We start from the raw sequence: 17046 nt of genomic DNA, 5'->3' as shown, positions 1-17046 counted from the left end.
GTACAGAAGACAAACTCTTTTTTGGCCAAGAGCTAAATGGTGTATTTGGTTTTCTTATTTTTTTTCTCACCTTTTTTATTGTTCATTTGTTCATCTTGTTGGGATTTGTTACATATTCATACCTGCACACGATCCACAGTGTAATTTGGCCAGTGTCCCTCCCCAGCACTTCCCGCCTCCCGTCCCACCTCCCACCCTTAATCTCTTTCCTCTCCTGGTCTCTTTTTTTATTTTTAGGAGATCCACCCCACCTTTCTTTTCCTTTCTCCTTTTAAGCTTCCACATATGAGAGAAAACACATGACCCTTGCCGTTCTGAATGCGACTTATTTCGCTTGACGTGATGTTCTCTAGTTCATCCACTTTCCTGCAAATAACATAATTTCATTTTTCTTTATGGATGAATAAACTTCCATCGTGTACTCCTACCACATTTTCTTCCTGATGAAAAAAATAATGCAGGGGGAATATCGTTCTTTCCAACTGATGCAATCTTTGGGGGAAAACATACACATACACAAACATACACACAGATCTACATATGCATCACATATTCACAAACACTAGAGTATTGTGATTTGGCTCTTTATGTTTAGTGAACCTATCATTTTTGTCCCTATGAATATTTCTTGGCTGCCTGGGATCCCCTAGAAGTTTCTAGCCTCATTTCCCTGGCGATTCTGTGTCACGGAACACAAAGGGAAAGGAACTCAGAAGCCCTGTCTCATCAGCTGATGCTGAAGGAAGACAGAGGGATCGCAGACTAGGGTTGGCAGGCAGCCCCTTTTCTCACAGAGGAAAATTACCAGAACTCTCTGCTGAGTGACTCAGAGCAGCCAGCAGGAGACTGAGCAGACGCAGCTCCGTAAACACGACAGCGAGGTTCCACCCTGAGGCAGAGCAGAGCTCCTCCAACCAGGTGGTCTCCTGCGGAATCCATGGACATTGGGCAGACGGCACCCCATGCCCATGGGCAAAAGCACCGCAGAGGCTTCCTGGAAAAGTCATCAGAAGGGTGAGAGAGGATATCAGCTTTTGCATAATACGGTTTCCCAAACACAAATCCCCAAGAACCCCAGGGGCTTATCTAAGCTGTCTAGAAAAGCTGCGTCAGGGTAGAGGCCCATCCCCGACGGTGCCACCCACGCACCTGTTCCAGGACAGCCAGAGGTGCCAAGACCCATGACATTCCCAGGAGAGAAAATGGAGGAAAACCAAAAGTCAGTTGAAATGTTGCAGAGATAATTGAGATTTCCATTTATTGCCTGATGCTGCATCGGCTCCGAGCCCAATAGGGTAAAGGGATGGAGACCTTCTGACATGTCCTGTCATGTGAGGAGCCAGTTCTCAGAGGAAATCAAATTATATTCCGTGAATGAATGAATGAAATGTCACCTAGTTTTCCTCTGTAACCAACCCTGATCATGAGGAAAGCTGATATGTGTGTATCAGGGGTGTGTGTGTGTGTGTGTGTGTATGTGTGTGTGTTGCTGTGTCTATGTGTACTTTCATTGAATCTCAGCTTCTGAAGTACCAAAGTTCAGAAAAAAAATGTACTTTGGTTTATCTAAAACTAGTTAAATGACCAAAGTGGAAAATAAACTCAGAATTTCCTACTAGAGGTTGAACTTTGGTCTAGTGACCCCATGGATAAACCATACATTTGGATATTTTTCAAATTCAATTATTTTCTTCCCTTTATAAAAAAGAAACTTGATCCACTTCTAGGAAAAAGCAATGAGGGCAAAAGCATCAAGATCAACACTCCAGAGAAGTAGAGACTAAGGCACCAGTGAAAGAAGGGACTCAGGAAGCCACCAACCAGCAGCTGAGACTGTACTGCTATCTGTGTGCCCCCAAAATGCAGTTACACGTATCCTACAAGCACCAACATCCCACAGCTCCTTATAGACCCTTGGTTGTATGTTAGCCCTTTCTGGTACCCCCACTCAGAAACACTTCCCCCCACGAGCTTGCTCGTCTCAGTGTTCACATTCCAGTGCTCACACCTAGTCTGGACAGCACCTAACCAGCCTGGGCTCATACTCTAATTTCAGGTGAGGGATGCGCCCCTTCCCCCATCTCTGCCCCTTTGGAACTATAGCCACAAAAGGAGGCAAGATCTGGACACCCCACTGGAAGCCCTTAGCCCCTCTCCAGCAGAATCCACAGTGAGGGAGGAAGCTCCTACTCTCAGAATTACCCTCTAAGCACGGTTTTCTAGGGAGATGCTGCTGATGGTGAGGGAGAGCAGGCTCCCAATGCTCAGCCTCGGCCATGATGTTCTCCTCTTATGTGTGGAGCAAATTCCAGTTTATGCGTGATTCTTTCTGAATCATACATAAACGGTGAAGAGAAATAAGCCTAACTTGAGCCTACCCTGTCCGCTCCGTGTTTAGGGAGATCGACAGCAGCACTGCCTACCCATCAGCATAGACGTCCACCCAGTCCTGGCACTGGAAAAGCTAGCATCTCTCTAAAGGGCTTCTAAACACTGCCAAGACCTAGGGCACCCAGTTTCCAGGCTAAGTGAGTCTTCAGGGGAAGACACCTGAAATCTGGCTCTTGGATCAGGAGCAGTGGCAGGATGAATGGAACCCCAAGGCCCCTGGGCGTGGCCAAGACTGTGTTTTCCACTATCTTCAGGCTGGACAGGCTGAAAGGGAAGATCCCTGAGTGCCAGGAGGGAGGATGTAAAGGAAAATAAACAGAATGAAGAGACAGTTGGAGTGTGGGTGCCTGAGCTCCCCCTGAACTTTGCACTGGGAGCCCTCCCCATGCTCTTCTCTCCCTGGGAAGCCGCCCCCTCATGCCCACACTGGGAGCCCCAGCTTACCTCTGGAAAGCCCACGGGAATGACTCTCTGTGGTCCTGAACGTGATGTACTAACGTCAAGAGAGATACCTGAGCTCACTTCCCTGTCTCCGACACTACGTCCACACCTCAATCTCTGCCCATCTCCTCCAGCATTTCTGTCCCTTCCAGCTGCTCTTAGCCCTCCATCCATTCTCACCAAAGTAAATGGAAAAAGAATTCTCAGAAGGGGAAGAAAAGGGATAACTTACACATCCCAGAAATAAACTTCTGTTGTTTATACTTGGAAATTATTTTAAATAACATACGTGCTTTCACTCATTCATTAACTATCCAATTCCAACCCTATACCCAACCTGGGCAAAAGGTATCAAGGTGAACGGAGTATCCTGCCATCCTAGGACACCCAATTATAATAATGTGTGCGTCTCAAAGTTTTCATGGAAGAAAAGAAAGATGGAAGAAAGGCATTACGGGGATTCAGTAAAAGACGCTCTTCATTGTCTCTAGAGATGTGGAGGAAGATTTCTTGGAAGTGGTGACATTTGAGCTGGCTCTTAAAGGATGAAGAGCAATTCTCTAGTCAGACAAAAAAGGAAAGAACCTAAAAGGCTAAAAGAAAATCATCCTAAAAGATGAGAAGATGGAAAATCACATGTGTATTCAGGGAGCTGTATTCAGCCGCAACGACAGAGATGAGACCACATTTTCACTCATGTAAAAGTCAGGAGTGGGGAGTCCTGGGCTCTATATTTAGTGGTCTGAACATTGTCACGTGGAAATTAGGGGAAATATAAGTGATTTAAGTTGGAAAGCATCATGATCAGGCTTGCGTATTAAAAAGATGGCTGTAGCCACAGTGCCAAGGACATCGCAACTGGGTAAGACCAGAGGCAGGACGACTAGAGGGGAGGCCAGGCAGAGTCCAGGCTCGGATGGAGAAGGTCTGAACTGACCCTGCGGCATGGGTGTGGAGAAAGGGGGCTACTTGCACTCAGTTCCCAAGGTGGCATTTTTTCCTTGCCTAATATTGTCATGTCAATCAGACAAGAGAAGACCTGCATCCGAAGACAAGGGCTGTACGTTTTCTTTGCTGGTCTTTATTAAAAATTGTCTCTCCCTGAGCCTGAATCAATCTCCTCCACATAAAGTGAGCAGTGGAGGTGGTGGTGGTGGTGGTGGTGGTCTCCAGTGACAGTGACAGTGCTGATGACTATGGCAACCCGTTCCAAATGTGAGAGCCGCCTCTGAACTAGCATGAATTAAGCTCTGATGTGTCCTGAATGTCTGTGTCCTCCCAGAGTTCTTAGGTTGAAAGCTAACCCCTTTTTACGGTGGTATGAAGACATGGGGCCCCTGGAGGGTCACTAGATCATGAGGGCCGAGTCCTCATGAGTGAGATTAGTGCCTTTATCAAAGAGGTCTGAGGGAGACTGTTTGCCCCTTCCACCACATGACAATGCAGAGAACGTGCCATCCCTGAGTAGTGGGACTTCACCAGACACAAAGTCTGCTGAACCTTGATCTGAGACTTCCCTGTCTTCCTAACAGTGAGCAATAAAATTCTACTTATTTGTAAATTACCCAGGCTCAGGTGTTTTGTTACAGCAGCCTAAACTGACTAAGACAAGGTTGAACACCGGTTGCTCCTTTCAAAGGCATGGGGTTGTGTGTTCAGAAATAAAGATATCATTATTGATTAAGGCTATTCTGGGTCTAAATGGGATGCCTCTCGGGGCTCTTCTGCCTACAAGCCAAGGAACAGAAGCACCCTCTGTGTTCATGATGTTGGACCTTAAACGCACAGGGAGGGGCCTTTGCTCTTCTGTCACCCCAGCCATATCCCTAGCCCCTCCGCTGCCCCTGCCCCTTCCTGTGGAACTATCACCTTCTTGCCCTGTCTTTCTAATTTGGAGTCTCTGCCTCTATCGACTCCACTCAGTTCATCTCTCAATGTCCAGCCCAAAAGTCCTCAGTGCTTCTTCATATGCTCCTCTGAGCCCAGAGTGGAATTGGATGGTCAATGTTTCCTGGGCCTGTGTCACTGTGCTCATGAATTATGGTACCTAAACATTAAATTGAAAGAAAAAAAAACCTGATTGAAACAAAGAACAAAGCTATTATGAAATATAAACATGGAAAAGAGCTGTACCTCAAATAGTGAAGTATAGATCACGAAGCTAACACAGCTCAGTCAGGACCGACGATTAAGAACCAGGTCCAAATGGCATGTGTGTTTGTATATACTAGAGAGAATCCAAGCCCATCAGACTCTCAAAGGAGTCTGAGAAGCACAGAGTTTAGAAAAATATATGTTAAAATGAATAGGACATCCTATAGATTAAAGTTTAAATTTTTTTAAAAAAATATTATATGTTAAAATGAGAAAGAACTAACATTCTGAAAAAGAAATATTTTAATATATTTCTGTGAATGGTTAAATATATAAGTACATCAAATAAAATACAAGTACATCAAAATATAAGTTCATCAAATAAAAATTTTAATGGAAAATTATCCAATGGGTTCTGGCCTTATATCAGACAAAGTCATTTGAAATATTCAAAATCTATATAGGATATAACTTTAGGTATATGCAAGTGTTGCACAGTCCTAGGAAAATGAAAGTTTTAAAGGTTCTCAGTGTGGTGTTGCATCACTTAGGGTCACATCAAATTCAAAGGTTTAGAGTTTAAAGGGGGAAAAATATCTAGCATTAGAGCCTGTTAGTCTGGGGAGAGCTGTGAGCTTCTCTTAGCAGACAGAAAAATTACGTGTATGACTTGAAGTCAGGGAAGGGGAGTGAGTGAGCATTCCCCCACCAAGTCAAGGAATCATCGGCTTTAAAACGTAAATAAAGTTAGCCATACTATCAAGGTCACAAACAAGAATCCAAACAGCCTCCCATCCTAAATCTCAGTTGCTAATATTATTAATTGCAACCAAACAAGCCTCAAGTGCCCAAAGTCCTTCCACTTATCTTTAAGAAGAGGCAGTCTCCAAATCCAAGGACGGTGGGACTCATTTCAAGGTGAAGTCAATTCTTTTCTGCCTGCTGTCTCCAAAACTCAGAAAACAATTGCTACCATTGTCCTTGCATGGGGGATGCAGACCACCAGGCCAACAGCAAATTTCACGTCAACATAACCAATTCAGCAGGAAAATGGGTCCACCTGGAGGGAGTCTGAAGAAAGAGCTATCTTATGCCCAGAGAGTGAGGGTCCTGTGCAGTTCTCCTGGCCACTCCCCATGGCAGACACTGTCCTCAGAGTCAGCCAGGCTGAGGAACCAGAGACCCCCAGGGACCACAAAACCTACCTGCCAAAGTGCTACCAAACTTTTCTGCCAATGCTGATACCTCTGAAATCTAACTTTCATTCCCCTGTGACAAATTTAGCCTTGCGTCCCCAGGGTATCCTGATTGATCAGACATAACTCTCATAGAACTACTTGGAGACACAGGACAAGAAACATCAGAACTGCTGATGTTCTCCGAGGACCTCTGGGCTGCGTCCCAGCTGGCAGGTGACCTTCACGGCCCCTCACCTTACCCGCCTCCCTAAAGTTTCTCTTCCAGGAACAGAGAAGAATTAGAATCCGTAGAAAGTCGTAATTTTAGCCAAATGAATGCATGGTTCGAACAAACAAGAAGAGCAGGTGAGGAAAGTAAAGAAGCCTCAGAGTCCAAAAACTTTATATCATGTCTTTCTAAAACTTAAAAATGCTGGGGCGGCGGGGGGGGGGGCGGTGGAAACTATGTCTTTTCTTTAAAAACATATATCTGAGGGGCTGGGGTTGCTGCTCAGTGGTAGAGCGCTTGCCTAGCATGCGAGAGGCACTGGGTTCCATCCCCAGGACCACATAAAAAATAAATAAATAAAATAAAGGTATTTTGTCCATATACAACTAAAAGAAAAATTTTTTTAAAAAACCATATATCTGAATCATCTTTCAGCAGTGTATTTTATTTGCATTTGCTGTGACTTCCTGTATTTTCAGAATCCAAACTTGAGTTCCTTTTTAAATGTTTACTGTGACTCCCTCGGGGGCGGAGGAGAGATTCAAATCTTTAATATTAAGAATTTTTAAAAAAGAAAGAAAGACTGAGCCCAAAATCAGATGGCCTGAGCCACAGGGTTTCCGAGTACTGGTGACCACCCCCAGACCTATCAGCAGCAATCTAACTCTGCATTTCTGGCTGGTGACCATGAGAAGCAGGAAACATCCCAAGCCAGAGAACAGAGACCCTGGTGCTCTTTCCCACCCAATATTCACCTGGGTGGGCTTCTTCCTCCAGGTCAGATCATCGTACAGTACAGGTCTTTGTTACTCAAAATGTGCCCTGCCCCAAAAAACAGAAACAGTAGCAACTTGGGACTTGTAAGAAATACAAAGTCTCAACCTCAGCCCCAGAACCACCTGATGAGAACCTGCATTTTTTTTTTTTTTTTGATGTTTACAGGTCATTCCAATGCACATTAGCTCTCAAGAAATGGGGTATAGAACACATGATCTACCCGACCATTGGTATCTGGAGAGAAAGAAAGAAGGAAGGCATCCACATTTCTACTTCCCAGCTAGAGGAGGGAAGGAAGGGCCGAGTTGACGGCCTGACATGTTCTTGGTTCAGCCTGAACAAGATTTGAAAGACGGTAACGGGTATCCTTTCTCAGGTGCACCTTCCAGTTCAGCAAAAATTCTTTGCAGACTGGAGTGATTATCATAAATGTAGTTAAATCCGCCTCTGCTTCTACTTGGACTGCTAATGTTTTTTTGACCATTTACTACCTGACGCAAACTAATTTAAGTTCTCATGTCATCCTTTTAATAATCCCAAAGTAGGTTCAAATCCTGCCCCCATTTTGCAGAAGAGGAAGCTGAGGCGAAGAACCATAAATGAGTTTGCTCAAGGTCACAGGTTCAGTAACCCACCATTCCTCCAGGCATGTTGAGTCCAGAGACCCTGCTCAGTTCCTCAGTACCAATACCACTGTTCTTGTATAGGACAAAAACCAAACAAATCCTGTTATCTGTGGCAACATGTGTGAACCTGGGATTTGTGATGTAAGTGAAATACGTCGGTGCAGAAGGTAAACACCGCATGATTGCATTCACCTGTGGGGGAAAAAAAATTGTACACAGAAATAAAGGGTAGAGGGCTGGGGTTGTAGCTCAGTGGTACAGTGCTTGCCTTGCATGCTGGAGGTACTGGGTTCAAGCCTCAGCACTACACACATAGATAAAATATAGGCATTGTGTCCATCTACAACTAAAAATGTAAGAAAGAAAAGAAAAGAAAGAGTAGAATTCACCAGGGGCTGAAGAGGGCAGGTGTAGATGGGAACAGATTGGCTAACGGGTGCTAAGTCACAGCCAGATAAGAGAAATAAGTTCTGGCACATGATTATGCAGGGAGATGATTATAGTCAGCCAATATTGCACTATATAATAATTCAAAATAGCTACAAGAGTGGATTTTGAATTTGCTCACCACAAGGAAATGGTAAATGCTTGAGATGACAGAGAAGGTAACCATCCTGGGTTGGACGTCACACCGTGTGTAAAGGGACCAACACATCACACTGCACTCCATCAACACGGACGACTTTTAACAATCTGAGCAAAGGCACTTTCACACTTGCAGCATTTTGCTGGGAGAGGGAAAATCAAAGCTGAAATCGCCCTTGAATGAAGCACTCAGATGTACTGCGAGTTCAAAAACAAAGAAGCTGGGTGCTAGGTGGTTATCCACGCTGCTCCTCACCCTGAAGAAGAGACGGGCTGGGTCAGGGTTCCGAGGGGCAGGTGGAGGGGGAAGCAGCCGGTGGGCTGGTGACTAATGGCTGGAGCACTACCCGCGGGCAGCTGGGAGGACAGAAGCAGCAGGAGCCAGGGCCAGGCATCCAGAGGAAGTGGTTTTCCTAAGAGCAACAGAGGTTCTGGGAAAACAGAGGACGCCGTGGGAAGGTGGGTGACCCAGAACTCATAATGGGAGCTTCTGGGGATCAGAAGATGTCTACTCATGGTGACATTTTTTAAATTGGAGCCCCGGTAGATAAACATGTCTTCCGAATCTGAAATCTTCATTTTAGTCAAAATGCAGCCTGACCCTCCCTGAGGCTGTCCTGCCATGGCTTCCAAATGCCCTCGTTCTCCTAGAGACGCCAAAGGTCGGGCTTTCAAACAGGCATCTCTGCCACCGAGATCAGAATAAAAAGCCAAGAAGAAAGGGACGGAAAACACAGCCGTTGTGGGAGGCGCCCGAGTGGCATCAGGGCTGCAAGGTACTGTGGAAATCAGGGAGAATGAAGTGCCCTCCCCTGGCCAAAGAGGTGGCCTCTGGATCCCCGGTGGCCCGTGTCACTGCGAAACGGGGTTGGAGAAGACAGTTCTGCACGTTGCTCCCTCTTAGACCCCGGGGTTCAAAGGTGGCAGTGATGTCGCCAATGGGAGAAAACTAGTCCATAGTATCGTTCTTTAATCCAAGCTTTTAATTTAATTTTATATGGAAAGTTCTCTCTAATCGTACAGTAAGGGCATTTATTTTAAGTCTTTTTTTTTTTTTAAATCCTTTAAATGAACGTGGGAGCCTCAGGGCCCAAAGTGCCCCATGCAAGAAACTATCCCAGGTTCCTCTTGCATCGTACCCTGAGCTGTTCTGTGTGCTTGTTTCTGTCCCTCCTTCTCAAACTGTTTCCAGGCGATCCACTAAAACGACCCAGTTCTACAGATAAAGCTGGGAACAGGTTCCTTTCCCCAGCAGCTGGGCCTCCCTCTCTGAACCCAGACCCAGCAGACATGAGGGAGGAAGGAGAGGCTCCCTGGTGACCTTGCTGTGCCCACAGACACACGGGGAAGGAGGGGAGGGTCTTAGGGCAGGAGAGAGGGGTACCTCGCTCACCCCTCCCAGGCAAAGTCTGGACACTTGTCGGAGCTGAGTTAGGCGGAAAGGCTAGAGCTGGGCTGGAAGTTGTCCCAGAAGCCTTTGAACATTGTGGATATTCCCCAAGGACAGCAGTGTCTCCTGAGGCCAGCTCCACTGGTCAGGGAGGGGCAGCAGGGCTTCCACCAGGCACACAAGCTTTCCCAGTGGGTGGAGCGCAGTCGGGGTAGGTCAGGCTGCCCCGAAGACATGGCCTGAAGTGTGCTGCTTTTATTTATTTTTTTCCAGTTTTATTGAGGCTTAATTGACAAAATTGTATCCGCTGAAGATGTAGACGATGATTTAAAAATGTGTATATATTATGAAATCACCGCCACCATCAAGCTGGTTAACAGCACACCTATCACCTCACCAGTGCTATGGTTATGTTAGGAGATATCCCCCCAAAGCTCTTGTGTGAGATGATGAAAGACAATTTAAATTTGGAGATGAAATGATTTGATTATGAGAGGTGCAACCTAATCCGTGGACTGATCCACTGATATGGATCAACTGGGCAGTGACTGGATGCAGATAGGGCATGGCTGGAGGAAGTGGGTCACTGGGGATGTGCCTTTGGGTTTACATTTTGTCCTTGGTGAACGGAGCTCTCTTTGTTTTCCTGGTGCCCTGTCCTAAGCAGCTTTCCACCACCAAGCCCTTCCACCATGAGTGTCTGCCTCACCTTGGCCCAGAGCAATGCAGTTGGCAGAACTGGAACTGAAACCTCTGAGACGGTGAGTCATAACTTTTTCCTCTTCTAAATTGTTCTGGTCAGGTATTTTGGTCACAGCAATGGAAAGCTAACCAAAACACCCAGTTACCATTTTGTGCATGAGTGTGGTGAGAAGGAAAGAAATCAGCGGCTCAAAGGAATAGTTGCACTCCCACGTTCTTTGTGGCATTATTCACAACAGCCAGATATGGAATCAATCTATGTGTCTATTGACAGATGCACAAAGAAATTGCAGTATGTGTATATGCAGTGGAATATTATTCAGCATAAAAAAGGAGGAAATCCTGCCACCTGTGGAAACATGGATGAACTTGGAGGACATTACGCTAAGTGAAATAAGTCAGACAGAAAATGACATATACTATATGATCTCACTTACATGTGGAATCTTAAAAAAAAAAAAAAAAAAAAAAAAAAAAAAAACAGTCCAATTCATAGAGAAAAGAGTCGAATGGTGGTTTCCAGGGGTGGAGCTGGGGGAACTGGGCAATTGTTTGTTAAAGTTCACTCCTTTGAGAGAACTGAATGCACAGAAAGCTTCTAGCCAGTTCCAGGTTAAGCCACTTGAATACAAATAACTCTCCCAGTTTCTCAAATCAAATCACTAGAAAGCAATGTACTATTATATTGAAGATAGAGCATTAGCTTCTAATTTTAACTTCTGCACTATGACAGAAGAGTATCATATCGTTTTCCACCTAGTCCTAAAATCTTCAGTGGTTTATGGGAGAATGTGGTGACCAAAGAAGAAAGTCTAATTGCAAAGACCCAGACATACCAACAAAGTGGGGGTGGGTGCCCAGCAACCAATATCTATGCAGAACCCTGAGGGGACACTTACACTCTGCAGTGTCATGAGACTCGTCCTCCAGTGCGGTTTTTCCATTAGCTGCAAAAAGAGACCTTCGTCCAGTCAATTTCCCCAAGAGCACCATCTCCTCATTTGTTCAATATCCAGTAAGCACATTTTGAGCCCCAAATACTTGCTAAGTTCAATAAGCTGAGATGGTTTCCATACTGCCCCAGGTTTAAAAGATCATATCTTAACACCAGAAAACTTCTAAAACTCTTCCCTTTGAATGTCACCACGCTCCTCCTATTGCTTTAGAAACTTTCTAAAGGGCAGAAAGCAATGGACTCAATGATTCTTTTAATACATTCATATTTGATAATTAGAAAGGCATCGAGACAGATCTTAAAAACAGCAGTAAATCCCTTTGCAAGACCTGGAATTGTATAAACAGGCCAAGTGCCCAGGGCACACACAGGTCCACGGGTTCCTCACAGGGATTTAAAGGTCCCAGGACCTCCAGGTCCTAACTCTGCTCAAAGATGTTCAACCATTCAACAAGCACCAGGGCTCTGGATCTATGAGGTGGGCATTATCCTCTCCAGGAAAACCACTCCAATGCCCCTGCCAAGTTAAAGTACCATTGCACTCTGGCTGTAAAGCACTCTGGCTAGACTTTGGCCATCAAAGAGTCCTACCGCCTGAGATAATCCTCAGATCCTCAAACTCTTGGGAATTCCCAGGCCTACTCAGCAGACGTGGTACCACTGATGTTTCTGACTGTAATTTCCCTTTTCCTCCACTGGAATCCACATGCTCATAAGACAAGGATCATTTAGATATAGATAACGTCTAAAATGACCTCAATTAAAAAGAAGATGCCACAGAAACATGTAAACATACAACTTGGGTGAATTTCAGACATGTTAAATGAAAGAACTGCAGACTGCAGGATTCTACTCACATGAAGATCAGAAGTAAATAAAGCTGACCTGTGGTGAGGGAGGTCAAAAAAGGCTCCCTGGAAAGCCCTGGCCCAGAAGGTCATGCTGGACATTTCCTAGGTACTGAGATGCTCCAGTTTAGATGCAGGTGACAGTTACACAGTTGCACATCTACATAAAAATCCATCACATGTGTGTTTAAGGAATGCGTCCTCGAATGCAAACACAACATGTTTCAGATTTTGCAAATGAAGGGAAGGAGAATTCAACCAGGGAAGTGGCTGAGAGACAGAAAGAGAGTCCAAGAGCAAATCCTGATGCCCTCAGCTCAGGGAGGGGAGCATGAAACCATCAGCAAAGGACACTAAGAAGGAGAATTCAGAGGAGAGGAGGAGAGGGCTCAGGGCAGATCAGGGAGGCCAGCTGCAAGATATTCTCAGTGACTTGCAGGGAAAGAAGGATGGAGACAGAGTGACCAGGGAAGAGCTGCCAGGCTCGCCTGTGGAAATACCATGAAAGAAAGGTCTTCTCGTTTGTCAAGTTTTAGAAATTGGGTGATTTTTAAAGCCTGCTAAAGAAACTTCAAGTCCCTGTTCAAGGAAACTTGAGTGTCACGTCCAGGGACCACCGCCAGCATCCAGGGCAACCTGAGGACCAGTCTTCCGCACCCTTTAGAGATACTCATCCAACAGTGTGTTCCCACCTGGATAGGACACAGTCACCACTGGGAACTCGTCAGCCAGGTCACCTTGGTCACTGCTCTGAACTGTCAACCAGATGACCCTCAGGGACAGCAAGCCCACGGTAGGGACATAAGGGGCTGAGAGAAGCACAGCAGCGCTGATCCCCACAGGTAATGAGGGGACTCAGTGTTACACATGCTCCCTTAGAAAGAACAGAGCCCGGGTGGGTTCAGGCTGCACAGTGTGTTTAGTCCCTTGCTGGAGAAGAGTTTTCAAAGTAGGGAGTCAAACAGTTCATCCGACCAAAGACCATAAAATTTGGGTATAAATCTTAAGACTCCTCTTATGATCTTCTTGTATTGTGTCTATTTGGTGAACTTTTTTACTCCGAATTCAATTGTAACCACCCTGAGCACCAAAAATGGGTCTTTCCATGTTGTAGACACCTGCCCCTGCCCCACTCCTCAATGGCTGCACACAGTTGGAACTCATTAACTGCAGAATACAGCAGGTACACCCCCCCTTGGTAGCGATGACGAATAGCATTGGTGTGCTCCAGATTTAATCTTTAACTGGATTTCTGGGTGGTTAGATGATGAAGAGCAGGATGCCTTGCTTCTCTCACTGATGGGTCCTTTAGGTGATGCTATCGGCTCCGCAGCAAAGGAAAGACAGCCCTGGAGCCTGGACCTCCCTCTGAGCGCAGCCTCTACCCTGAGGAGGGACCCCAGGGTCCAGCTGTACTGAGATGCACCCTCTGTGGCCAAAGGCATTCTGCTTTCCTGAAAGAGGTAAAAATGAGTTGTTTAAAATCCAAGAAGACATTTCAGAGAAACAGAGACTCGATGAAGACAGTTCCGTGGCAATAAATCGCAGAGAGAGAAAGACAGAGGCTGAGCTCTGAAGGGGACAGCAAGGTTGCCTTGCCCTCGGGTCTCATCACTGGGAATAGCACTTTCGGGGAGGTAACATCTTTAAAGGTATCTAGAAGTTTCCTGAGGGATTGTGAAATTGCCGGTGGCAGAATGAGGCTTTCCGAACACACAGAGCCAGCCCTCGGAGAGCAGCTCCGTCGGCAATTAGGACAACAGAGGGTCAGGGAGCTCTTCTCTTCTCTAGCTATGAGTCACAAGCTGCTAATTAAGAAATCGGTGACAGGTCAGGGGCGGGATGCTCTCTAATGGGCTATCGCTCTTGGTGGCGATGACTAATAATATTGGTGTGTTCAGGATTCAATCCTCAGCTTGATTTCCTGGGGTGATCAGATGATGAACGGCAGGACGGTCATTTCACTTTGACGGGTCCTTTCTGTGAGGACAGTGGCGATGCAGTAAAGCAAGGGGAATAGAGAAGTTATGGCCTCGCACTCCCCCTTCACCCCGACCCTCCCGCAGCCACGTCGGGGTAGCAGTCTTCACATGCAGACAGGGTCCTGGGCAAGATGGACGGGAATCCCCGTGGGCCAGGCTCCGGGTGGCCTCGGCACTCTTAGTGGGCAGACATCACCTCAACGCCATGAAGAGAGCAGAGCCAAGACATCTGAGTGGCACAGACTCAGAGTCAAGCTGACCCAGTTTGACCCCTTGCCAGCCTCAAGCCAGCTTCTTAACCCCCCTGAGACTCGGCTTCACTCATCTGCGTAATGGTGATGACTATAGTACCCACCTCACACGACTGTGAAGTGAGGTTCAACATGTAAAAGTTTTCGTGTAGAACCTCGTTCCTGATGCAGTGCTAGCAGAAATCTGCTAATATTATTGTTATCTTTGCTAGCCTCTAAAAGATGTCTGATAATCTAACCATTTTTCTTTACCGAATAGGAGATATTTGCAGTCATTACTCCATCCAGGGAGAGAAGGGACCCCTAATGATGGAGGAAGACCACAAATGAGTTGGTCCTCTGTACAGATTCCTACCATCGGGCCTAGAAGGCAACTCTTTGATCTAAGCTAGTGGGGACCTGGCAGGGAGCCATTAAGACCCAACAGAGGAGACATTCATTAAGTGCCACACATCCTGGTGGGATAATGGTTCCAAAGCAAGGCAAGGCCTTCAAAGGCTGGTTCCCTATCAGCCTCAGCCTTTCCACAGCTGGGGAGGGATCTCTAGGATGGGGGCTGGGATTTTGTCATAAAAATAGAAATGGCGGGCACAGGGCAGCCAGACTCCCGCAACCTGAGTTTGTGTAACTATTAAGGCAAAAGGGAGGCAGTGACCATGGCCATTCATCAGGAGACTCTTGGCCCTTCCCACCCCTGATACGTAGTTTTCCAACCTTGCTTCCTCGGGACACTCTGAAGAGGGCAATATGAGAAGTGGGCATTTCTTCAGGGCCCATGGACCTCAAAAGGGGAAAACGCATGAAGTCACTGTCCCCTGTATCAGTGACAAGTGCACATCAATACATAGAGACACACTTGGCAGAGTCTCAGTTGTTGGTTCTGACCTGGGCACCAGGATGGTTTGCCAGGGCATCTCAGGCCATACCACAAACAGTCCTTGGTCACAGCGTCCACGGCCAAGCCAAAGTGGAAGGAAAAGAAGAGGAAGGAAAAAGGTTCCCATGTGCTCAATAGAACTCGTCTAAAATAAAAGTCGGAAATTTATTTTTCTCACCTGTGTTTCTGCTAGGATCTGACCATCATCATTGAGATACCAAATTGTCTTTTGACTATTTTTTTAAATGGAGAAGTCAGTTTCACAAAATTACAAGATTCCCTTCTTGTCTTAGACCTGAAACTCCTTCGTTTCTATTTAATGACAGGGTGGTGTCCAGGGGCCAGTCAGAACCACCTGGGGAAGGTTTTCCCAACTACAGATGACTTGAGGGTACCCCCGTATGGATTCACCCAGAATCTCCAGGGCAGGGACACATTGTTTTGAGCATCCCTGATGCTGGTGAAGGGTGACTCCCTTTGGGAACCCCTGATGAAAGCCATTTCCATGTCCAGATTCACAGGGTCCACCCTAATGTCATGTTAATTAATTGATGTTACTCCTTATAAATGGCCATCAGAAGGCTTTGTCAAGCAGGATCCAAGAAGACAATGTGCTGCAGCCAGCCACTCCCCACCCCCCACCTCTACCCCCTCACCCCCACCTCCCCCACCTCCATCCCCCATCCCACCCCCATTTTCCCCAAGGTGTCCCTGCACCTCCACTGGAAAGATCCCTCCTCCTTCTAAAGACCCTAGTCCTTCCCTCCTAAGCTGACCTTTACCTTGAGTTGCATCTGAACCATCCCCTCCTCAGAGTGGAATCCACATTACCCCTTCCCATTTTGAAGACTTTCTCTGTTGAGATTGGTGACATGAGCTTGTCCTCTGAAAATAACAGCAAATGTCTAGGAACTGAATTGCTGAGAATAATCACTCCAGTAAGTGCTCAGTAAAACCTCCTACTGAGCCCACGGTTAGCAGCTTTACAAAAATGAATTGTGTGTGTGTGTGTGTGTGTGCGTGCGTGCGTGCGTGCGTGCGTGCGTGTGTGTGTGTGTGTGTGCATACACGTGCATATATCTGTTTGTCTAAGGGAAGGAGAGGTTTTTTTTTAAAATCAAATTTAAGCAAGGTTATACGTTAATTTTATGTTCCAATAATGGAAAAGCAATCTGATCTCATTTCTGAAAACTAAGAGAAAAACAACTTTCTCATTTATCATTTTGGAAAGATGCCAAGGCCCAGGAAATGGGAGGGGTGAGGGGAGGGCAAAGGTGCAGGTTTTCCTTCTTCAATCTCAGTTTTTAAAAAAAAATTTTAAAAAGAGTGTTCCATGTATTGTCATGCCTAAACCTCCCTAAACTAAAGTTTGGAGAGAAACAACCATTTAACCTGGAGCCTTGCTAGGTGAAAAAGACAGATGTCATGGAAACACAACTGTGCCTAAAGCCAATGGTCGTTAAAATGACATAACTGTTTCCATGACTCCAAAAGGGACACTGGTCTCCCCACAGAGACACTTATTTAGCACTGGGGACATGGCCCTGGCTGGGTGTCTTCCCCACTGAAACCCAGCCACTTTCTGTGGACATTCTGCACAGCCTTCAAAGTCCAACTCAAATGTCTCTGCCTCCCTAGAAGCTTCCTCTGCCCCCAGTCAAAAGAGGTCTTCGTTCCCCAGAAGGAACAGGCAGTTTGGTCCTAGAGGGGACCCAAGTCT

The 17046-nt window shown here is 46.2% G+C and overlaps 1 long non-coding RNA gene across 1 annotated transcript; it reads left to right on the top strand.

Annotated features, from left to right (window-relative positions):
- The first annotated feature begins 833 nt into the window (after window positions 1-833).
- Window positions 834-3937, top strand: LOC144365640 (uncharacterized). The gene is made up of 2 exons (XR_013424331.1): window positions 834-1014; window positions 1728-3937. It is a non-coding gene; the product is annotated as an uncharacterized LOC144365640 (long non-coding RNA).
- The last annotated feature ends 13109 nt before the right edge of the window (window positions 3938-17046 follow it).

This window comes from Ictidomys tridecemlineatus, chromosome 7 (assembly GCF_052094955.1).
Source record: "Ictidomys tridecemlineatus isolate mIctTri1 chromosome 7, mIctTri1.hap1, whole genome shotgun sequence".
In the NCBI taxonomy this organism is placed as follows: Eukaryota; Metazoa; Chordata; class Mammalia; order Rodentia; family Sciuridae; genus Ictidomys; species Ictidomys tridecemlineatus.
Note: the sequence above shows the minus strand (reverse complement) of the source record. Positions and strands in the feature narration are given on the sequence as shown.